The sequence below is a fragment of the Acomys russatus genome, chromosome 9 (assembly GCF_903995435.1).
Source record: "Acomys russatus chromosome 9, mAcoRus1.1, whole genome shotgun sequence".
NCBI classification, from domain to species: domain Eukaryota; kingdom Metazoa; phylum Chordata; class Mammalia; order Rodentia; family Muridae; genus Acomys; species Acomys russatus.
Genome location: NC_067145.1, coordinates 40,804,981 through 40,827,210, shown reverse-complemented (window position 1 = coordinate 40,827,210; position 22,230 = coordinate 40,804,981). Strand labels below are relative to the sequence as shown.

General features: G+C 43.7%; 1 non-coding gene across 1 annotated transcript; it reads right to left on the bottom strand.

The window, feature by feature from the left end:
- Positions 1–1,821: 1,821 nt before the first annotated feature.
- LOC127194088 (small nucleolar RNA SNORA28) lies at positions 1,822–1,947 on the bottom strand. Its single transcript, XR_007831223.1, has one exon. It is a non-coding gene; the product is annotated as a small nucleolar RNA SNORA28 (small nucleolar RNA).
- Between the last annotated feature and the right edge of the window lie 20,283 nt (positions 1,948–22,230).

Sequence of the window (22,230 nt, the reverse complement as noted above, 5' to 3'; positions counted from 1 at the left end):
CTTCCTGCCTATGAGAAAGGCCGCAGTCAAGCAGATCAGTTGGCACATCATGAAAAATGAGGAGCAGTAACCCTCAATCATGGCTGCCTACAAAATAAAATTATATAGCACCTTTAAAAAGAACTTTCCCATGGACAGAATGTCAGTCTAAACTAGCAGAACAGAATTTTGAAGGGTGGTGGAAGTGTTCTGGCCTCTTAGTGTTGTAATAATCAGACACACACACATGCATTCATATAATGTACACACAAATGCACACATGTGTACATTTACACACATATGAACACATACATAGTCACATACATACACACACACACACACACATGCACTTGATCTGTTTACTTTCTGGTCAAATTTCCTGAAGAACACTGGGTGAAAGGGTTTACAGGTTAAATTTTACTTAACTCAGACTGGAGAAGTAACACACGACTTTACTCCCAGTGCTCAGGAGGCAGAGACAGGAAAATCTCTGTGAGTTTGAGGCCAGCTTGGTCTATATTAGTTTCAGGACAGACAGGTCTCTACAGAGTGAGACTCTGTCTCAAACAAAAGAGAAAGGGGAAAGATGGAGAGAGAGAGACAGAGACAGAGAGAGAGACAGAGACACAGAGAGAGACAGAGAGGGAGATAGAGAGGGAGACAGAAAGAGACAGAGACAGACACAGAGAGAGATTTTTACACTTAATACTTAATAGTGTGGCTACGTGAAAAGCACCTACAACTTCATACTGTTTGGATTTTATAACATGTGAAGTATACCCCATATATCTAAAGGAATTTTATGCAAAATTAGAGAAAACTAGTAAGGTTTGATCTAATATCTCTCTGTCAGGTCCCCCCATCTGTGTGTGTATGTGTGTGTGAGTGTGTGTGTTTGTGTATGTGTGAGTGTGTATACATGCACTCATACAAAGTGACACATGATCATGAGAAATCGGCTGGCAGGAAAAGGTGAGAGAATTGAGGCTAATGATTAATCAGGCTCAAAACAGTAGATGTTATACATGCACACATGCAGGAAGGGACCTGTGAATTAGCCACTGTGTGGAAGGTTCCTGCTGACTCTGTAGCTCTACTAGATGTCAGAGAAAGTAGATAAACTGAAATGACTCAGCAGGCCATACCCCATAAATAGGTAAAGCTGCTGTGTGTCAATTAAACAGAAAAATGAACTTGAAATGAAGGTTGAAAACTTTCTCAACTCTGAAATATTGATAAAGTATCAGAAAGCTATTAAGCATTCTTGAGAAATGGAACAGCCTGTAGACACTGAAAGGCATAGATCAAGATGTCGCAGATTTTTATTCTGAAGTCAGCTCTCCCCAGCACCATTCCCACCGGGACACATGGTCTGCTTTTACTTTTTTCACAATGGTTCCAAAAGCTCAAAACCAGCAACTTGAGTTCAGTGGCAGAGCACTTGACTGTCATAGACAAGACCTGCTATTTGTTACCGAGAGATATTTTTAAAATGTCACATATAACTGAAAGTGTTCAATAATTGCAGAAAAGTCCTGAAAATGGGCAAGCTTGGATGCAGGCAGAGTCGACGGCCAAACTGCCAAGATAGGGTAAGCAAGTCCTCAATAGTTCCTGCCTCACAAATATGTCTGTCAGATATACTGGGCCAGGAAGCTGAAGATGATGCTCCAACGTTACAGAGAATTTTTGGTGGCTGTTAAGACAGCAAATGGTCTCTGTCATCTTCTCATTTGAGAAGCTGCTAACCTGCACTCCCTGTATACTCAGGTAATTAATTTTATTCTTTCTTTTTTATTTTATTTTATTTTATTTTATTTTATTTATTTATTTATTTTTACGTTTGTCTGAGCCTATATAACGGCTTGTCTCACGGGGAAGAGAACACCGGAATAGGTTAGACTTTCTTGCTATAGCAAGCTCAAATTGTGTCAGACAGTTTTGTCCATCTGCCACAGAGTGTTGCTTGCAAATTTTATTCTTTCTTAAGTCTCTGACGGGATTGAAGACCAGATAGTTTAGTTTTATAATTAAGCTTAGTTATATATATATATATAACCTAACCCTAACCCTAACCCTAACCCTAAGTCCTGATTGTTTTATGGTCCTTCTTGTTGTAGGTAGTTTATTGTATATATGTGTAATAATATAAATGTATATGTAAAAAACATTTAATGAAAAGATTGTGCAAAAAATTCCAGTGACATTCTTTATATAGAATAAAAAATCCTAAATTTCTATGGAAAAAAACCTTAAAAATTGAAGTTATTTACATACTGTTGATGTTAATTGCATGTCTGGAGAGAACTGGCAAAGACGTCTACAATTCTGTAGGACATCTCTTCATTCTGATGAGATTTTCCTTTGCTGAAATCACCTTTGTGAGTTCTCAGAGTAATTTCCTGTTGTAAAACCTTGGTGGCCCTTCACTCATAAAAATAAAGATGCAAGTATCTTAATATTTCAAAGCTTAGGCCTTAGCTGGGCAGACTTTCAAGTAGTTCACCTAAGTAAACCAACCCACTCAGCCCCACACAGCCATGTGGCTAGCTATAACTGCCTGTAGTCCCATTGGTCCCCTCTCATGTCTCCTGGCAGAAGAGCTTCCTCTTTTCTCTTCCAAGAGTTCCTTTCTGCCGCTGCCCCCACGCCCCGCCCTGGAAGGCTCACTTTCTGCTTCCTGCCCAGCTACTGGGCCATCAGCCTTTTACTAAAGCCAATGATAAAATGCCATAGGTAGCCGAAGAAGAACAGCTGCGCACAGTGCGTGCCAACACCGCCTCCTTTTACAACAATAAAGGCTTTTGCTTTTACAAAAAAAAAAAAAAAAAAAAAAACTATAAACAATAAGAACAATTATAAGAACTATCAGATAATAATTACATTCATAATGTCCAGTCCATTTCTATTTGGTAGTATTAAGAACTCTACGATCTAGCCTATCTTGCATTGCCAACACAAAACACCCAATACAACTTCTTCCAACCTTCAAAACTCACACTTACCATCCTTAAAACATCTCCTTGGAGACTGAAGAGGACAGCTCCTAACAAGACAGAACTCCTAGTGGAGGGAAGAGAACACAAACCAATCCACAAAAACTTCGACCCTAATTTTACCCTGGTACAAAATGTACAAAGATAAATGTAGTCGATGTAATCATGTTTTTGTTTTGGTCCCAAGACTGAGATGGGGAACAGACTTGTGAGAGAACAGGTGATGTTTATCCACTTAGAAGTCGAACCACTTCTTGGGGGAGGACCTTGGTTTTTGCCAACTGAAAAATATCCTAGTACAGACTATGAGAGGATATGTATATATCCCAAACAGGAGGCTGGGATTTTTGGGTCTTGGTATTTTTTGGTTGTTCACTGCTCTGCTTAGAGATGCTCCTAGAGAGAACCACTCCAGCAAAGTCTTCGAGGCTTTGGACTCGGCTGAGGTTCCGGGTTCCAGTTCCTCCAGGTTCCAGCCGCAACTTTGGTGGAATTGCTGGTGTGCTAGAATCCTGCCAACTCCGCCAGGGGAATGGTTCACAGAATTCTAACAAGGCCTACTTCCCCTGTTCCCACAAACCTCCTTTCTCTCCTATCTAGGGAAGGTGGGTTGGAAGGAAGCTGTGAGCATTTAAAGAACCCAAAATAAAGTAGGTTTGGAAAAGTTGGAGCCTACAGATAAAGACAGAGCAGAGATGGAGGGAATGTCCAACCCATGCCTAGCCCAACCTGAGACCCACGCCATGGGAGACAGCCAATCCCTGACACTGATAGTCTGTTATGCTCACAAACAGAAACTAGCATAGCAGTCTTCTGAGAGACTCCACACAGCAGTAGATAAAACAGATGCTGAGACTCACAGCCAAACATTGGGTGAGGTGTAGGGAGTCCTATTGGAAAGTGGGGGAGGGGGGTGGTAGAAGGACCTGGAGGTGACAGGAGCTCCACAAGAAGACCAACAGAGCCAACCATCCATGGCCCAGAAGGCCTTGCAGAGACTAAAACACCAACCAAGGACCATGCATGGACTGAACCTAGTCCCCCTACACAGATGTAGCTGATGGGCAGCTCAGGCTTCATGTGGGTCCCCTAGGAAGGGGAGTGGGGGGGCCTGTCTCTGACATGTATTCTGGCTTTTGAACAATCCACTCTAGTGGAGGATCTTCCCCAGGCCACAGGGGAAAAGGAAATGTTCAGTCCTGATAAGATTTGGATGATATGGGAATGGGAGGCTCCCCTTCTCAGAGCAACAGCATTTCAGGTTTTCTATTGAAGCCTTTGCTTTATTTTTCAGTTGATGTTTTTCTCTTCTGGGTGAGCAATATGGATCTGTTTCCACCCTTCTAAGTGTGGAATGCAGTTTCTCTGCACCACGTGGTGAGGACGCTGTTCTCTTCTCCACTCCATATGGTGACACCTTTGTCAAGACCAGGTGGTTGTAACTGTGTGAATCTATATGTCTATGTCCTCCGTTATATCCCATTGATCTACACATCTGTTCTTTTGTTTGTCTTAATTTACTACCTGATTTCAGAATTGATTTTTTCATACTTTTATTTTTAAGATAATTAAATTAATGTCTTGCTCTTACACACTTTCCACCTCCTATCTTCTGAGATGGTCCCTGAGCTAAGGGGGGAAGGGTGCGATAAAGATGTCCCAGTTATGTCTGAGCACTCCACAGACACTCTCTGAGCTTTGGCCAGTAGTAGGTTTCTATGTTAGCTTTACTCTACTGCATATAAGCTTCTCTAATTATGACTGAGAAAATATAAAATCATGTATTTAGAGGGCAACTTGATGTTATGTCCATTTACCAAAATAATACTAGTATATTCTCCCCTAGATCCTCTGAGCGCCCAAGCCATGGATGCTTGGCCAGGTTCACCACGTAGAACAGCCCTCAAATCCAGAGAGTGGATGAATGCTCCCATCACACCCATACTGCTGCTATATTCATGGGCATCTCTTGCTAGACATAGTTATTATTATAGACCCAGATTCCCCAGCTGGATAAAGACTATAGACTTCTCTCCCCAGCACCTTCCAATACTATGATAGTTAGCCAAGAGGAAGAGATTGCCAGGCCAGCACCATCTTGATTTTTCCATGTCCTCTGTCCAAAGTGTGTTTTGTCTTCAGCAACAGGGCCACACCGTCAAACTCTGCTGGGTAATAGCAATCATCTATACTGTTTGAAGGTCAGTGGGATCTCTCTGTTCCAGTGCTGTGCTGTCTTTGCTGCTGTGATTCTGTAACACGGTTTGAAATCATGTACTGTGACACCTTCAGAATTGTCTCTTTGCTTGGGATTGAATTAGCTGCTCAGGGTCTTATGTGCCTCCATCTGACTGTTAGGGTTGTTTCTTCTAGCTCTGTGGGGAATGTCACTGCAAATCTGAAACAGTTTTCATGGGTTCTGTAGGCCACATTTAGTAACAGAAAATTTCCAGCCCATGAGCAAGAGAGTTCTTTCCATCATATACTATAGAGGTCTTTCACTTAGGTTAGATTTATTCCCAGGTATTGGTCATATATATATATATCAGAGATAGTACCAGTGATCTGCCTGCCTCCCAAATGCTGGGATTAAAGGCTTATGCCACAACTCTCTTCACAATTCTCTTAAGAAAAATAAAAAGCAATCCAGTTAGTCTGTATCTCTTAATTGGTGATCAGAGTACACTTACATTTATGGGTTATTTATTTATTTTTATTAGTATTATAATATATTCACATTACATCTGGATTGTAATCCCCTCACTTTCATCTTCCTCTTCCCGTCCTCTCTCCCTTTTCCGATCGATTTTCCTCCCCTAGACCTCTGACAGGTGGGGCCCTCCCTCCTTCTTCACTGTCTGAGCACATCAAATCAGGTCTCCTCTGCATAGTCTGCACACCCTTCCTCAGTGTTCCCACAATGTTGTCTGCCAAGGGGCAGTGATCATGATCATGATCAGAGGTCTTATCCGAGGCAGTCCCCCACTCTCCCCACTTCTCCACTGGAGAACGAGCTGCCTATTGGCTACACCTGAATAGGGAGTCTAGGTCTTCTGATTGCATTGCCCTTGGTTGGTTCATTATTTTTTTTACAAGAGCCCCTGGGCCCAGATCTGCCAGCCTTGATAGTCCCCTTGTAGAGCCCCTGACAACTCCCCCACTCACCATCTTTCCATCTGCCAACTCTTTCATACAAATCACAGCTCTTCACCCAGAGTCTAGCGGCACATCCTGGTATCTGTCCCACCCACTGGGGGGAGTTTTTCAGAGGATATGTTGGGCATCCTCTCTAGGCTTCTCATTTTTATTTAGTTTCTTTAGGTCTGTGGATTGTAGTGTGGCTATCCTCTATTATTTGTCTAATATCCATTTATAAGTGAGTATATGCATGCGTGTCTTTCTGGGTCTGGATTACCTCACTCAGGATGATCATTTCCAGTTCCAACCATTTGCTTGCAATTTTCAAGGTTTTCTAGTTTTTACTAACTGAATAGTATTCCATAGTGTAAATGTACCACAGTTTCTTTGTCCATTCTTCAATTGACGGACATCTAGGTTGTTTCCAGATTCTGGCTATTATGAATGAGGCGTCTATGAACATGGTTCAGCAAATGTCTTTGTTGTATGATAGAGCATCCTTCTGGTATATTCCAAGGAGTGAAATAGCTGGGTCTTGAGGGAGAACTATTCCCAGTTTTCTAAGAAAACACCAGATTGATTTCCAAAGTGGTTGTACAAGGTGACACTCTCACCAGCAATGGAGGACTGTTACCCTATCTCCACAAATTCACCAGCATGTGCTGCCACTTGAGTTTTTGATCTTAGATATTCTGACAGGTATAAGATGGAATCTCAGAGTTATTTTGATTTGCATTTCCCTGATGACAAAGGAATCTGAGCATTTCTTTAAGTGTTTCTCAGCCATTCAATATTTCTCTGTTGGGAATTCTCTGTTTAGCTCTGTGCCTCATTTTTTAAATGGGTTATTTGGTTTGGTGGTGCTTGGTTTCTTGAGTCTTGTCCCTGATTTCCGGTGGAATTGATTTAATTTTCTCTCCGTTTAGTTTCATATTGGCTATAGGCTTGCTGTGTATTGTCTTTACTATGTTTAGGTATGTGCCTTATATCCCTGCTTTCTCCAAGACTTTTAACATGAATGGGGGTTGGATTTTGTCAAATGCTTTTTTGGTATCTAAGATGGTCATGTGGGTTTTTTCTTTCAGCTTGTTTATAAGATGAATGAAATTGATGGATTTCCGTATATTAAACCACCCCTGCATGCCTGGGATGAAGCCTACTTGGTCATGATGAATGACATATTTGAGGTGTTCTTGGATTCGGTTTGTGAGTATTTTACTGAGTATTTTTGCATCAATGTTCATAAGAGAAACTGGTCTGAAATTCTTTCTTTTTTAAAATTTACTTAATTTACTCAGATTACATCTCAGTTGTTATCCCATCCCTTGTATCCTCCCGTTCCTCCCTCCCTCCTGATTTCACCCTATTCCCCTCCTCTATGTCTGTGACAGAGGAGACCTCCTCCCCCACTATATGGTCATAAGCTATCAAGTCTCATCTTGGTGGTCTGCTTATTCTTTCTTTGAGTGCCACCAGGCCTCCCCACCAAGGGGAAGTGGTCATATATGGGGTACCAGAGTTCCCCACTCTCCACTCAACTGTGGAAAATGTCTTGTCCATTGGCTACATGTGAGAAGGGATTCGATGTTTACTGCAAGTATTGTCCTTGGTTGGCACAGTAGTTTGAGCAGAACCCCTGGGCCCAGATCTACCCATCATGATGTTCTTCTTGTAGGTTTCTAGGACCCTCTGGGTCCTTATATTTCCCCATTCTCCTATATTTCTCTTACCTAGAGCCCCAATAGGATGTCCTCACAACTATCCCAATCTCCTGGTAAGTGAAGACTTTCATGAGAGATGCCTCTTGGGCTAGTGTCCAATTATAAGTGAGTATATACCATGTGAGTCTTTCTGCTTCTGTGTTAACTCACTCAGTATGATCATTTCTAATTCCATCCATTTGTCCACAAATTTTGGGATTTCCTTTTTTTTTTTTAATAGTTGAGTAGTACTGAAGTTCTTTCTTTCTTTGGACTTTGTGTGGTTTAGTTATCAAGGTGACTGTGCCCTTATGGGATAAGTTTGGCAATGTTCCTTCTGGTTCTATTTTGTGAAATAGTTTGAAGAGAACTGGTATTAGCTCTTCTTTGAAATCTGGTAGAGTTCTGTCCTGACTCCATCTGGCCCTGCGCTGTTTTTTGCTTGGGAGGCTTTTGATGACTGCCTCTATTTCCTTAGGAGATATAGGGCTAATTTGTTTTTTTGTTTTTGCCTATTGTTCTAGTGGGTTTGATCATTGATAGTTCTTTTATTCATAGGCTGTTAGAGTTAGGGATTTACCAATTAGCTATGTTCAGTGTGATAGAATCCTTCTCACCTCCTTATTCTAAGTCATGGTTAGTTCTATGTTTGGTTTCTAGAATGTACTCAGAATTCTTGAAAGTTTTGCCCATGATCAATAATTTTAAAAATACATTTCTGAATGTATTATTATCTTAACTGTGTTTCCTACCTCCAAAATTCATTTCTTAATATTTATCTTGTTTTCCATCCAAGTACTAACCAGGCCCAACCCTGCTTAGCTTCCAAGATCAGACAAGATATTAGGCATTCAGGGTGATATGGCTGTAGACTTAATTTATCTTATCTGTTGATGCATTCACAAAATTTTTGCTTAAAAATTTATTGACTCTTTTTTAAAGAACTTTTTTTTTCAGATCTCAAATTTCATTTGTAAATTCTCTTCCTATTTTTTTTTTTTAAATTTCTCTTCCACATTACTGACAGTTTCTTCCACTGTGGTATTTCATAATATATTACTGAACTGATGCCTTACTTAATTCATGTGCTTTAATTGTTTTGTTTTATCTCCCCGCTTCTATGTGTGTACATGTGTACATCTATGGGGGGGTTGTGTGGACTGCATTGACATGCAGAAATATATGGTCAGCACAAACTGGCCTAGATGGATTTTTTTTTTAAAGATTTATTTATTATGTATACAGTGCTTTGCCTGCATGTACACCTGTATGCCAGAAGAAGGCACTAGATCTCATTATAGATGGTTGTGAGCCACCATGTGGTTGCTGGGAATTGAACTCAGGACCTTTGGAAGAGCAGTCAGTGCTCTTAACCTCTGAGCCATCTCTCCAGCCCGGATGGATTATTTTTTAAAGAGCATGAACTTGTTGGAGTAGGGACCTGTGGCTGTATCTTTGAGAAAATAGAGGGAGGATTGGAGAGTAAATATGAACAAAGTACATTGCATGAAATTCTTAAGGAATTAATAAATTATATTTACATTTTTAACTGCACTTCTTCATGAGACACTGTTGCTAGGCATCAAATCCTAAGCCAAAGACCCCCCAAAAAACCCATGCATAAAGCTGTATGAAGCAGCATCCAGAATACATTATAAACTCTTGACCCTCAGAAAGGAAACAACATAACTTTAAAAAGAAAAAAAGTTAAAAGGCATTTTCAGCAAACATAGAAAAATTAGAAATAAGCAAGTGGGAAGACATCAGTGACAGCATGTGTTCAGTAGGCACACCAACACTAAGCAAACTATATAAACTCATGTGTGTGGTGTATCTCATGGCAATCATGGCTCACTAGTGCTATAGATGGATAGCATAAAGCTCTACAGTCTAGAGCAAATGAAAGGCGGTGACTCAGACACAGAGGGTTGCAGGGCACTGGGGGCCAGAGATGCAGTGTCATACATTGAGAAGTGATAGCTAAATTACAAGCACAACTAACTAACAGTCAACGCCAAATGTTTATATTATTTTATTTTGTGATAGCTACGATTGATTGTTAACTTCACCACGTCTGGAATTTCCTACAACCTAAGCCGCTGGTACACTTGTGAGGGACTTTTTTTTTTTTTTTTTTTTTTTTTTTTAATCATTTGAAATGGGAAGACCCACTTTTAATCTTATCTTTTAATGGGAGACGATTGACTTTTAATCTGGGCCACAACTTCTGCTGGCAACTTACACAAAGGACATGGAAAAAAGAGTCTTCGCACCCCCCCCCCCATCTCTCTCCTTCACTCTTGGCCAGTTTGTCCTTATTATGGCTGGGATCTCTAATTTTCCACTGGCATTAAAGCCAACTTCTTTGGCTTAGCTGATCATACTGAAGACAGCTGAGACATAACACCTCCTGACTGAACAGCTTCTCAGTTCTTTGGACTCTGTTGGGACAGAGTCATTGCTGGCTTGGTGGGACCAGTCACTCTAATAAGTATCGTGTGTGTTTCTGTGTGTGTGTGTGTGTGTGTGTGTGTGTGTGTGTGTGTGTGTGTGTGTGTGTGTGTTTCTTTATTCTATCAGTCTTGTTCCTCTAGAGAACTCAGACTAATGCAAAGTATAGGGGTATTTGGCCTGTGTGTATTTCTGTGCATTGTATATATCTGTACATGATATACATGTCTACTGCTTGCAGAAACCAGAAGGTGACAGATTCTCATGAACTAGACTTGCAGACACTTGTCAGTGGCCATGTAAGTGCTTGGAATCAACTTTGAGTCCTCTGGAAAAGAAGCCATGTTCTTAAACAAAAAGACATCTCTGCAGGCCAGACTCCAAATATTTAAGTTTTAGTATTCTTTGTAGATTTCACAAATGTATGAAATGTACTCTGGTCTGTGAACTGGGCCTTCACTCTGCTGACATCAGCATGTCTGCAGCCTTAAACTTTCCGGAAGGTGTTGTCTGTATCCTTTGAGGTGATTGGACCCCTCCATGCAGTGAGGATGGTGCTAGAAACAAGGAGCGTCTTTAGGGAGTGAGGTGTGACCTTCTCTGACTCCTCACGCCTCAGGCTTACCTCACACTGCAGGCCCTGTGCAACATGGCCCTCCTCCTCTCCCTATCCAACCGATGCCTTAGAGTAAGCCCCAGGCACAGAGCCAAGGGAGAAATTAGGGTGAGCACCAGTCACAAAGCCACCAAGTCTCACAGAATTGCTCTCTTGTAGGATGTCTGTCAGGCACAACACTGGTAGACCCAGGCGTTTGCAGGTATACCCCACACTCATGGTCAGAACCATTATCTGACAGTGCTTGGTGTACACGTGCCACATCAGCCCAGTCACATTGGAGAGGTCACGTGGACAACCTGGAACTCTAGCATCAGCTCCCTGTGGCAGGTGACACACATCATATCCTTCCTTCAAAGCAGACTCACACCCCACCATGAAGCAGATGCTGGACAGTACTGGACTTTCCCTAGAGGGGACCACAGGGAACTGCAATCCCAGAAAAATCTCCTCTTACTCCCTATAGCTTCCTCTAGCTAATGCCCCAACACACCACATGTGCAGCAGCTGGAGGCTGCCTTGCTGACTGGAGATGCAGTAACAAGAGGTGTTGGCTCAGGCTTCAGAGGGGCTAAGCACAGCCTCAGAAGGTGCGGGAGAAAGCACTGTGCCTGCTTCTGGATCTCACCTCTGCTAAGCACGAAGTTCATGCCTTCTTGACCTTTATTTTCTTCTAATGAATTTAGATCGTTGTATAAGATTAATTTCATAAACATTTCATTTGCCTGGCAACTCAGTCTCCTCACTGTGCAGAAATGCTGCTTTGAGAGGCTGCATGCCAGCACTGGACCCTGAACATACTCCAGGCAGGGACTTGCCCTCCTTGTCCTTCTGTCACCTCACTCCCCCTCCTTTCATAGATGTTATTCCCTGAAGCTGTGTCCAGTTCAAACTCCCACATGTCCAATCCCTGAGCTCCTGAGACCCGCGTCCTCAGCCCCCTCTATCCACATCTCACTCTGTTGTCACTCTGAGTCTCCATCATCCACACCTCTGCTCCCAGGATCCACACCCTGCCAGATCCAGGCTCCCATCTCCCTAGTGGCAGCTGTGGTGTCAGCTCACTGAGCATCTAAGTAAGAAGGAATCCATTTGCAGCTCACCAGTCCCCAGACTGGGAAAAGGAACCAGAGAGGCCACACAGCCAATGACAGCACCATCAAGAATTAGCCTTGGAAAGGAGGAATACCACCTGGTATGACTGCATGTCCCTCTGGATGACAGACCCTGGGAGGACCATCTGCCACTCAGACAAAGGCGGGTTCCTGCCTTCTTATAAATATCTAGGCTGAGCAGGACTTGGGTTTTGTCTAGTTGAACCTTGATAATTGTCTGGGAATAGACATTAAAGCATAGAATACTTTGTATGGATTTTGCTCCTCACCAGTAAGTAACAGAAACAAACGAGGCAGTCAGCAAGGCTGAGTGGGGCCAGGATGAAGGCAGTGGCAGGAGGCCACAGTAAGGCTGTCCCACTCTCATGAACTCTGCAACTCAGACAGCCCCGTGGAACAGAAACACATGTTTCTGTTAGCTCTGAAGCACGTGCCCTTCTCACTGTAGCACGGAACATCTGCGCCCTGGTTGGAATCCACTGCCTCCTTCTTGGTGAATGCTTCCCACACCAACTTTCATCAAGCTGAAGTAAATAGCAAATAGCTAAAAGGCATTTCCAGCACATATGAAAAGGGAAATAAGCAGGCAGAGAACATATCACCAACCGTTCTGTCCTGTTTTGCTTTCTTCTACCACATTCGCTGTTCTGTATTTTTCATGTTCAGTGTTTACCGTAGACTTGAGGGCACTTAGAAAACTCCATGAGCGGGGCTGGAGAGATGTCTCAGTTGTTAAGAGCACTGTCTGTTCTTCCAGGGTCCAGAGTTCATTTCCCAACAACCATGGTGGTTCACAACCATCTATATATCCTGGGGTCTGATGCCCTCTTCTGGTGTACATGCAGATAGAGCAGTCATAAACATTAAATAAAATAGATAAATAAAAAATATTTTAAAAAAGAAAACCACAGGAGGCTCAGGAGGAGCATGTGAGTGTGTGTCCTGCAGTGGTGCTTCTGAGGAGGAGTCATTGATGAGGGCACACACACATGCATGTGCACTGTCCCCTTTCATCTGGCATCTGGTCACACTCACAGAAGACAGACAAGCGGCCTGATTCTCTTCTGCTTCCTGACTCAGTGGGGTGTGAAGTACTCAGCTGCACCTTGCCCTCCTCACTCTGATGGACTGAGGCCTCTGAAACTGACAACCAAGATACAGTTTTCCTAGCTTTGCTGCTGGCAAGTACCTGGTCCCAGCAAGGATGATGCCAACTAAAGGCAAACTGCCCATTTGGAGAAACTGTTGAGCCTCTCAATCCATGAACAATTAAGGAGATGAAAAATAAAAGCTAACAATTTATTAAAAGCATTAATAAGCTGGGCATGGTGGTGCATGCCTTTAATCCCAGCACTGGGGAGGCAGAGGTGGGTGGATCGATGTGAGTTCGAGGCCAGCCTAGTCTACAAAATGAGTCTAGGCTATGTCCCCTGGAGACCTGATGGCACTCAGAGGAAGGATAGCAGGCTACCAAGAAGAGACTTGATACCCTATGAACATATAAAGGGGAAGGAAGTCCCCCTCAGTCACAGTCATAGGGGAGGGGAGTAAGGGGAAAATGGGAGGGAGGGAAGAATGGGAGGATACAAGGGACGGGATAATCATTGAGATGTAACAAGAATACATTAATAAAAAATTAAAAAAAAATGAGTCTAGGACAGCCAGAGCTATTACACAGAGAAATCCTATCTCAAAAAAAAAAAATCCAAAAAAATAAAACACACACACACACACACACACACACACACACACACACACACACACAAACCCTACAATAATAAAAAAAATAAACAAACACTGAAAAGGGCAAGAGTAAAAAGGCTATTTCTCGGGAGAGGGAAGGGAGAAAGGGTGTGGCAGGGCCATTCTCTAAAGAGCTGGACCCACTGCAGCAAGGTTGAGATGTGTGCAAGGCACACTGTATCTGCTGATGTGGTGAGACACAGGTGCCACAGCTGCTGTCAGGTGTGCTGGCTGGACTCTGCTGCCATATCTGGTTGCAAGAGTAGAGCTGTCACAGAACCTTCTTGTGGTTTTCCTGTTCTCTGATTCTGGTACACAAGCTAGTTCTGTCCCCAGAGTGTTTGGTTTCACTGCCAGTTAACACACTTCAAGCTCTGGGTCTTCAGAGGCGTGGCTCCACTGATCTAAGGATGGAGACAGATGTGCTGCTGAAATAGGCATCTCAAGAAGCAGAAGTGGCATTGGGGCAGCAGGAGGAGTCAGTATCCCAGGTTCCTTGCAGCCTTTCCAAAGCCATAGGAGAGACCTAGAACTCAGAGGTCCGCCTGCCTCTGCCACCACTGCCCGGCATGACTTGTCATCTTATGAACAATAGTCCCCAGCATTCAGGGAATTATCAGGCCTTGGGCAAGGGGAGTTGGCAGGTAAACTTTAGCCCTTTGGTATCTCTAGAAGAGAAGGTAGGAATGGAGGTTCAGTTGGTGACAAGACGCCAAAGTTGAGGCCTTCTCCTCACCCTTTTCAAAAACAGAAAAGTCTCACATCTGCTGGGACTCACAGACGAAAGGGAATCTCCCAGATGAAGGTCCTGTGACGACTCCTGCAAACAGTTGCTTCTGAGCATTCCTTACAGGGTCCCCAGCATCTGCACTGTGACCTTTGGCCTCTGGCTCACCAGTCCTCCAGCTGGGTCAGGAGCACAGGTACATGGATTGTCAGATATGAGTAGACCATGTCTATGAACCGGCAGGCTATCTGTGGGTTCAAAACAGGTCTAAGAATTTGCAAAAATTCTCAGAGGTCTTGTCTAGCCATGTCTCCAGGAAAATACAAATAGTGCTGTGGGCAGGGAACAGACAGCTGAGTCAAAGGCCTGGTTTCCTTTCACAGACTGCCCATGGACCCTGCCTGGGGGGAGGGGTGCTCTCAGGCATAGGATACCCACCCCATATGCTTGTGGGTAAGTGGGCAGCAGTGTGTGGTCCATGTGACAATGGAGCACCACACACACCCTACCCAGTGGTGGACAACTGGACAAACCTGTCTGGCATGGGATAGGATGAAAGTGGTGTCTCACAGAGACCAGCTCAGCAGCCCCAGGCTCTCCTCTGCCTATTGGGTACTCAAATTCCCACCCACAGTGCTGTTTCCCTTCCTGTGCAGGAAAAGCCCAGCACCTCAGCCCCTCAACTCCAGCCCCTCAAATATTTCCATTTGAAACAGAAGCCTTTGCCCATGACCCATAACCCTCCTACTTTGTTTAGTCATAGTCCTCACAACGGGAACAGCAGAATTTATCAGTAGAGGTGAGGGTGTTGCCACCGCTAATGTCCTGCATCCCCATCTATCCAGATGTTTACTGGGCCAGCTGACACCCATGCTAGAATGGAAGACTGAGAGTCTTGGAAATTTGTCTGCTCTCGAGATTAAATACCACATACCCAGGAATGTGCCATACACACATGTACTTCACATGTTATGATACAACTTGTGAGCCCAACTGGCTCTTTTCCAAATGCCTTGGTGGCTCTCAAATTGAGGTTGATAGTTTGTTTTTTTCCAAATATGTGCAGTAGGCTTAGCAAGTTGACTTAGAAAAGTAGATCAACACATCTATTAGTGGAAAATACATATCCAGACCTCAGTGAGGTCAATGAACGTACTGCAGTAGAGAGATTGTCTTACCCAGGGGTTCTGAGAGTGAAGCCGGGATCTCAGGGTGGGATTCCTTCCCTCTGACGATGACTGAACCACCGCTGTGGGCTCAGCAACACACTCACTCCTGCAAGAGCAAATTCATTCAATTTTAAAGTTTATCTACTATGTGCGCATGTGCACGCATGCGTGTGGAGGGCAGAGGACAACTTGCAGAGGTAGGTTCTCTTCTTGATTATGTGGGCCCCAGGGGTGTCAGGCTTAATAGTTACCTTTTTCCTCTGAGCCATCTCTCAGGCTCAAGGAAATGGGTCTCTTTAAAGATCCTTCAGTAGCCTGGCAGCGGTGGCGCACGCCTTAATTCGGGCAGAGGCAGACAGATCGCTGAGTTTGAGACCAGCCTGCTCTCCAGAGCACGTTCCAGGACAGGCAAGGCTACACAGAGAAACCCTGTTTCAAACAAACAAATGACAACAACAAACCAAGAAAACAAACCTTCAGTAAGGAGAAAGGGCCCCACTGGCTTCTCCCTTTGTTGTTGAAAAGCAAGTAGAAGCGAATGCTAGTGGGTCAAATATGCAGGTTGGAAACGCCAACAACGTGCCTGTCACAGGGCGAGGCAGCAAGCAGGCACAGCCACCAAAGCTATGTGTATGGAATGTTCCTCTAAAGTGACCAGCCTTCCTGATTTCCCCTGTATTTAGAGAGAGCTACACATATAATGTGATTCAATTCCCTAACTTTTCAACCTGTCCTGCCAGAATAATTACAGAGTGGTGTTCTGAGTGTTCTGAGTGTTGTTTTGCTTTTGTGAGGTGCTGGATCACCCCCGAGCATGCTAGGCAAGTGCTATACCACTGAGCTGCACCTGTGACCAATGCAAGAATTAAGAGCACTAGCCTTAAAACGCCCTGGATTTCCCTGTACGACATCTGGTCACACATCCTGCTTTATTTTGGCACCCCACCTCTTCCCTAACCCCTCACCTCTGTCGCTCCTCACCATCCCATCTCTTCCCTCTACTTAGGGTCCTTTCCATGCTTTTCAAGTGGCCCAAGCTCCACCGTCATTTCCTGTTTGTACCCTTGTCAGTCTACTCACTTGCAAATGAGCTTGTTCAATGATCAGCAAGCAAGGGAGCAATCCGAATAGTTACACTGACACCCACGTGTGACCTCACAGGTAGTCCAGCACTGTAAGGATGGTTTTCTAGTACCGCAAAAAAAAAAAAAAAAAAAAAAAAAAAAAAAAATCCCTGCTCTTTATCAAAGTGAAGTGAAGTGCAATTGTGTTAATTATGTAATCGCTCCCGTCTGGGTTATTTTTATGGCTGCTATTACATACACTCACCAGTTATGTAACAGCCATCGCTGACTTGGCATCCTTTATTCTGAAAGTTTGCCAACAGAAAAAGAAGTTGAGGGGAAGACAGTAGGGGAGGACCTGGGGAAATGGGACTGTAAACAGTTGGCATGCTCATCACTGCGCATTTCTGTCTTCCAAATGGTTTGTGCTGTGGTTTTCATTGGAAAAGAATTGATTTTCAGAAAGATACTTATTTTATCAATGAGGAAATTTAAAAGCTAGATTTGATGATGGGTAATAGCTGTTATTAATTCTTCTGTTATATGTGCATTCAGTGATGCTTTTTGTCAGTGACTGAGTCATCCCTGGGACAGCTGACAGGGCTGCACCCTGGGAGTATGGAGGCCCCACATTACCTATAAAGGTGTTCAAGTGAAGCAGCCACCCCTGAACTGCTATCCCAGGCAGACAGGGAGCCTGGCAGCAATGCTTGTCATGAGAGAAAACGCTGTGCTGCTCTTCCCTCTCTGATCCAGAACTGTAATAACTGCCTCTAGCTGAAGAGTGTGTACACGTGTGTGTGGTATTGTGTGTATGTATGTGTGTATGTTTATACATGTGTGTGTGATGGTATGTGTATACATGTGTGTGGTGCTGTGTATATGTGTGTGTGTAATTGTGTATGTGTGTACATATGTGTGTGGTGCTGTGTATGTGTGTATGCATGTGCGTGTTATGTGTATGTATGTGGTGTTGTGTGTATGTATGTGTGCATATATGTGTATAGTGTGTGTGTGTGTGTGTGTGTGTGTGTGTGTGTGTGATATGTGTGTGGCTTTCTCAGCCTGCTTTCTTGCAGAACTCAGGACCACCAGGCCGGGGATAGCACCACCCACCATGGGCTGGGCCCTCCCCCATGGATCACTAATTGAGAAAATGCCTTACAGCTGGCTTTCATGGAGACATTTCCTCAACTGAGACTCTTTCTTCTCTCATGACTCTAGCTTGTGTCAAGTTGACACACAAAACCAGCCAGTACAATAGCTAACCAGAATCTAACACAAGAAGGATTTTTTTTCAAGGCAGAAGAAAACTAGTTAGTTAAAAAAACAACTGTCTAAATGCCAACAGTACAATAGACAGCTTATGTCTACTGCCGCTAAGTAACAGTAAGGATCCCTAGTTGTGTTGTGACTTGAATATGGCAAACTCTTCCTTTTCACCTGAGGCTTGAAGTACTTACTGACCCTCCAGCACGAGGCTTATTCCATAAAGAGAACCACTCCCATGTGTTACAGGATTTCTCATATCTACCTGTGTTTTTTTGTTTTGTTTTGTTTGTTTGTTTGTTTTTTCGAGACAGGGTTTCTCTGTGTAGCCTTGGCCATCCTGGACTCGCATTGTAGACCAGGCTGGCCTCGAACTCACAGGGATCCACCTGCCTCTGCCTCCTGAGTGCTGGGATTATAGGCATGCGCCACCACCGCCCGGCTCTCATATGTATCTTACAGGACTCCTCAGCTGCTTCCTGCCCTTGCTCAAGGGTCACACTTCAAGGGAGAGTCTTTGCCCAGTGTTTCCATTGCTCTGCTATTTTAATTCTTCTTTGACTTAAGGGATCCATCCTGAAATTGAAGCAGTGAGTAGGTTTTCTCATTACCCTGACCACTCTTCACAGGAGTACAGCAAGGAAGCAGGAGGCAGAAGTTTATACTGTGCTGTTTTCTTAATAACAGAGTCACTTTTCTGTACATCCTACTTGAAACACCTCCCCTTGTGGCACCTTTACTATTATTTCCTGTGTCTCACTACAAGACACACACACACACACACACACACACACACACACACTTAGGGGTTTGATGTTTTAATCACCTTAGGGCCACTAGACTCCAACTAGAGCCACTATTCCACAAGACACAGGTATAAGGAATTTGAGTAACAGCCAAGGTCTCTCCATATTTAGAGCTTACATGCACTGAGGAAGGCATCTGTGTGGCTGTAAAATAGGAATACTAGGGGACATAATGGGAGGATGAACAGTAATATAACACATACTCTTGTGGGTCAGAGACTTTTTTAAAAAAAATATTTATTTGTTATGTATACAGTGTTCTGTCTACATGCCAGAAGAGGGTACCAGATCTCATTAAAGATGGTTGTGGGCCACCAATGTGGTTGCTAGGAATTGAACTCAGGAACTTTGGAAGAGCAGTCAGTGCTCTTAACCTCTGAGCCATCTCTCCAGCCCCAAAATATTTTCTTTCTTTCTTCCTTTCTTTTTTTTTTTTTTTTTTTTTGGTTTTTCAAGACTGGGTTTCTCCGTGTGACCGCTCTAGCTGTCCTGGAACTCGCTCTGTAGACCAGGCTGGCCTCGAATCCACAGAGATCCGCCTGCCTCTGCCTCCCAAGTGCTGGGATTAAAGGTGTGCACCACCACCACCCAGCCTGTGGGTCAGAGACTTTATGCAATACCTGAAACTTTAAAGTTCCTAGAGGGAAATATAGGAGAAATAGTTCAGAGCTAGGCACTGGCAAGGGATTTCTGAACACACCCCAATATAGCACAGGAAACAAGCCTGAGCACTGAAAAAAAAAGGGGGGATGTTTGTGGCTTTAGTTGATGGCGAGACCTGGGAGAGTGGAGCTGAGAAATGAGGAGGGGTAAGGTGGGGTAAAGTCTCATGCAGTAGCCAACTTGATTCAGAGCATCAGTTTATCCTGAGGGTTAAGAGGAGCCACATACGTGTCCAACCACAAGGGCAGACTGCATGTGGCAGACAAGCCGCATGTGGCAAAAACGTACTTTTCCGTAGAGGCACATACACAAATCACAAACGCCACTTGTAATGAACAATCCGAAGAAAATTCACTCCTATCCACTACATCTGGGAGAAGCATGGGAACCTAGTCCAAAAAACAATTTCACGTCTTTGAAGAAACTGAGGTCACAAGACTCTTGTCTTGGCTTCTTGGAGTTTTCTCGCAAACACTCAGTACTCTCCTCATAGGACTCCATTTCTTGGACCGTGCTCCTACAAAAGGGGTATTACATGAAATTAAGATACATCTACACAGCAAAGGAAACAGTCAGCAGAGCAGGGAGACAGCCGGCGAGAAGGAAGGGGCTGTGCCGACCGCACTTCACACAGGAGTGAGCAGGCACAATATATAGAGAGCTACAAACCTACAAATCTTCCAGTCAGTACATGAAGTAAATATTCCATGCAAAACATACAAATGGCCAATAAATACTTGGAAGGAAAGTTTGGCATTCTTAGGAATCAGAAAAATGCAAATAAAAAATTTTTTTTGAGAGTTCATCTAATTTCAGTCAGAATGACTATTAAGAAAACAAATGACGCACTGGAGAAATGGCTCAGAGGTTAAGAGTACTGGCTGCTCTTCCAAAGGTCCTGAGTTCAATTCCCAGCAACCACATAATGGCTCACAACCATCCATAATGAGATCTGGTGCCCTCTTCTGGCATGCAGGTGTTAAATAAATCTTAAAAACTTTTCTCCCGATGTGGAGAAAGGGGAACACTCCTTCATTGCTGATGGGAGTGCAAACTTGTACAACCACTTTGGAAATCAATCTGGCGCTTTCTCAGAAAACTTGGAATAGGGCTTCCTCAAGACCCAGCTATTCCACTCCTTGGAATATACCCAGAAGATGCTCCAGCACACAACAAGGACATATGCTCAACCATGTTCATAGCAGCCTTATTCATAATAGCCAGATCATGGAAACAGCCTAAGTGTCCATCAGTCGAAGAATACATAAAGAAACTGTGGTACATTTACACTATGGAATACTACTCAGCTATTAAAAACAAGAAAATCCTGAAATTTGCGGGCAAATGGATGGAACTAGAAATGATCATACTGAGCATGTTAACCCAAACCCAGAAAGACTAACATGGAATATACTCACTTATAATCAAACATTAGCCCAAAAGGGATGTCCCATGAAAGTCTCCACTTACCAGGAGATTGGGTTAGATGTGAGGACCTCCTATTGGGACTTTAGGTGAGAGATGTATGGGAGAATGGGGAAATAGAAGGACCCAGAGGGTCCTAGAAACCTACAAGAAGAACATCATGGCAGGTGGATCTGGGGGTCTGCTCAAACTACTGCACCAACCAGTGATAATACATGCAGTAAGCATTGAACCCCTACTCAGATCTAGTCAATGGACAAAACATTCTCCACAGTTGTGTGGAGAGCGGGGACTGACTGAGATATGAACTCTGGTGCCCCATATTTGACCACTTTCCCATGGTGGGGAGGCCTGGTGGCACTCAGAGAAAGAACAGGCAGGATACCAAGATGAGACTTGATAGGCTGTGACCATATGGTGGAGGAGGAGATGCCCTTCTGGTACAGACCTAGGGGAGGGGAATAGGGTGAAAGAGGGAGGGAGGGAGGGAGGAATGGGAGGAGACAAGTAAGTACAATTGAGATGTAATTTGAATAAATTAATAAAAAAACCAACAACTTTTCTCCCAATTCCTTCTGTGACTTATTGGTTATAGATATGTATGTATGTGTGTGTGTGTGTTGTTCAGTTTCCATGTATTTGTACAGTCTCTGTTGTTTTTTCCTGCTAATTATGATTTCTGGGAGTTTTAAAAAGTAATATTATAAATTTATTCTTTGATAATTTCATACATGTATATAATATATCTTGGTCCTATCCACCCCTCACTCTCTCCTTCCACTCTGCCAGAACTTCCCCCCTCCAAAAAAAACCACTTCTTCTCTTCATTTCTTTTTATTTTCTTTCTTTATTTCTTTTTAAAAAATAACTCACTAAGTCTAATTGGTGCTGCCCACATGTGCATGGGTGTGGGGCCATTCACCAAAGCCTGGGGAACCTACCTGTGGCCATAGCTGCAGATGAACAGGACCGCCCTCCCCAGCAGCTGTCAGCAGCTCTGGAGCCAGAAGTGGACACTTGGGTGTTCTTTCCCTATCCATGATGGATTTGACTAACTTGGTCTTTTTCCCACCTAAGCTTTAGACGGCGTGTATGTATGTATGTATGTATGTATGTATGTAGTGTGTGTGTGTGTGTGTGTGTGTGATGACATGGTGTTTGTTGGAGGCCAAGTAAGAAACTTATGGGTTTGGTGCTCTCCTTCCGCTGGTGGGTCCTAGGGATCACACTTGGGTCGTTAGGCTTGGCAATAAGTGCCTTTTTCTGCTGAGCCGCTGCCCTGGCCTAACAAGACTGTTCCTACTGAGGCTTTACACAGGTGACCACAGCGGCCTTGAGTTCATGGATGCACAGGCCATTCATATGCAGA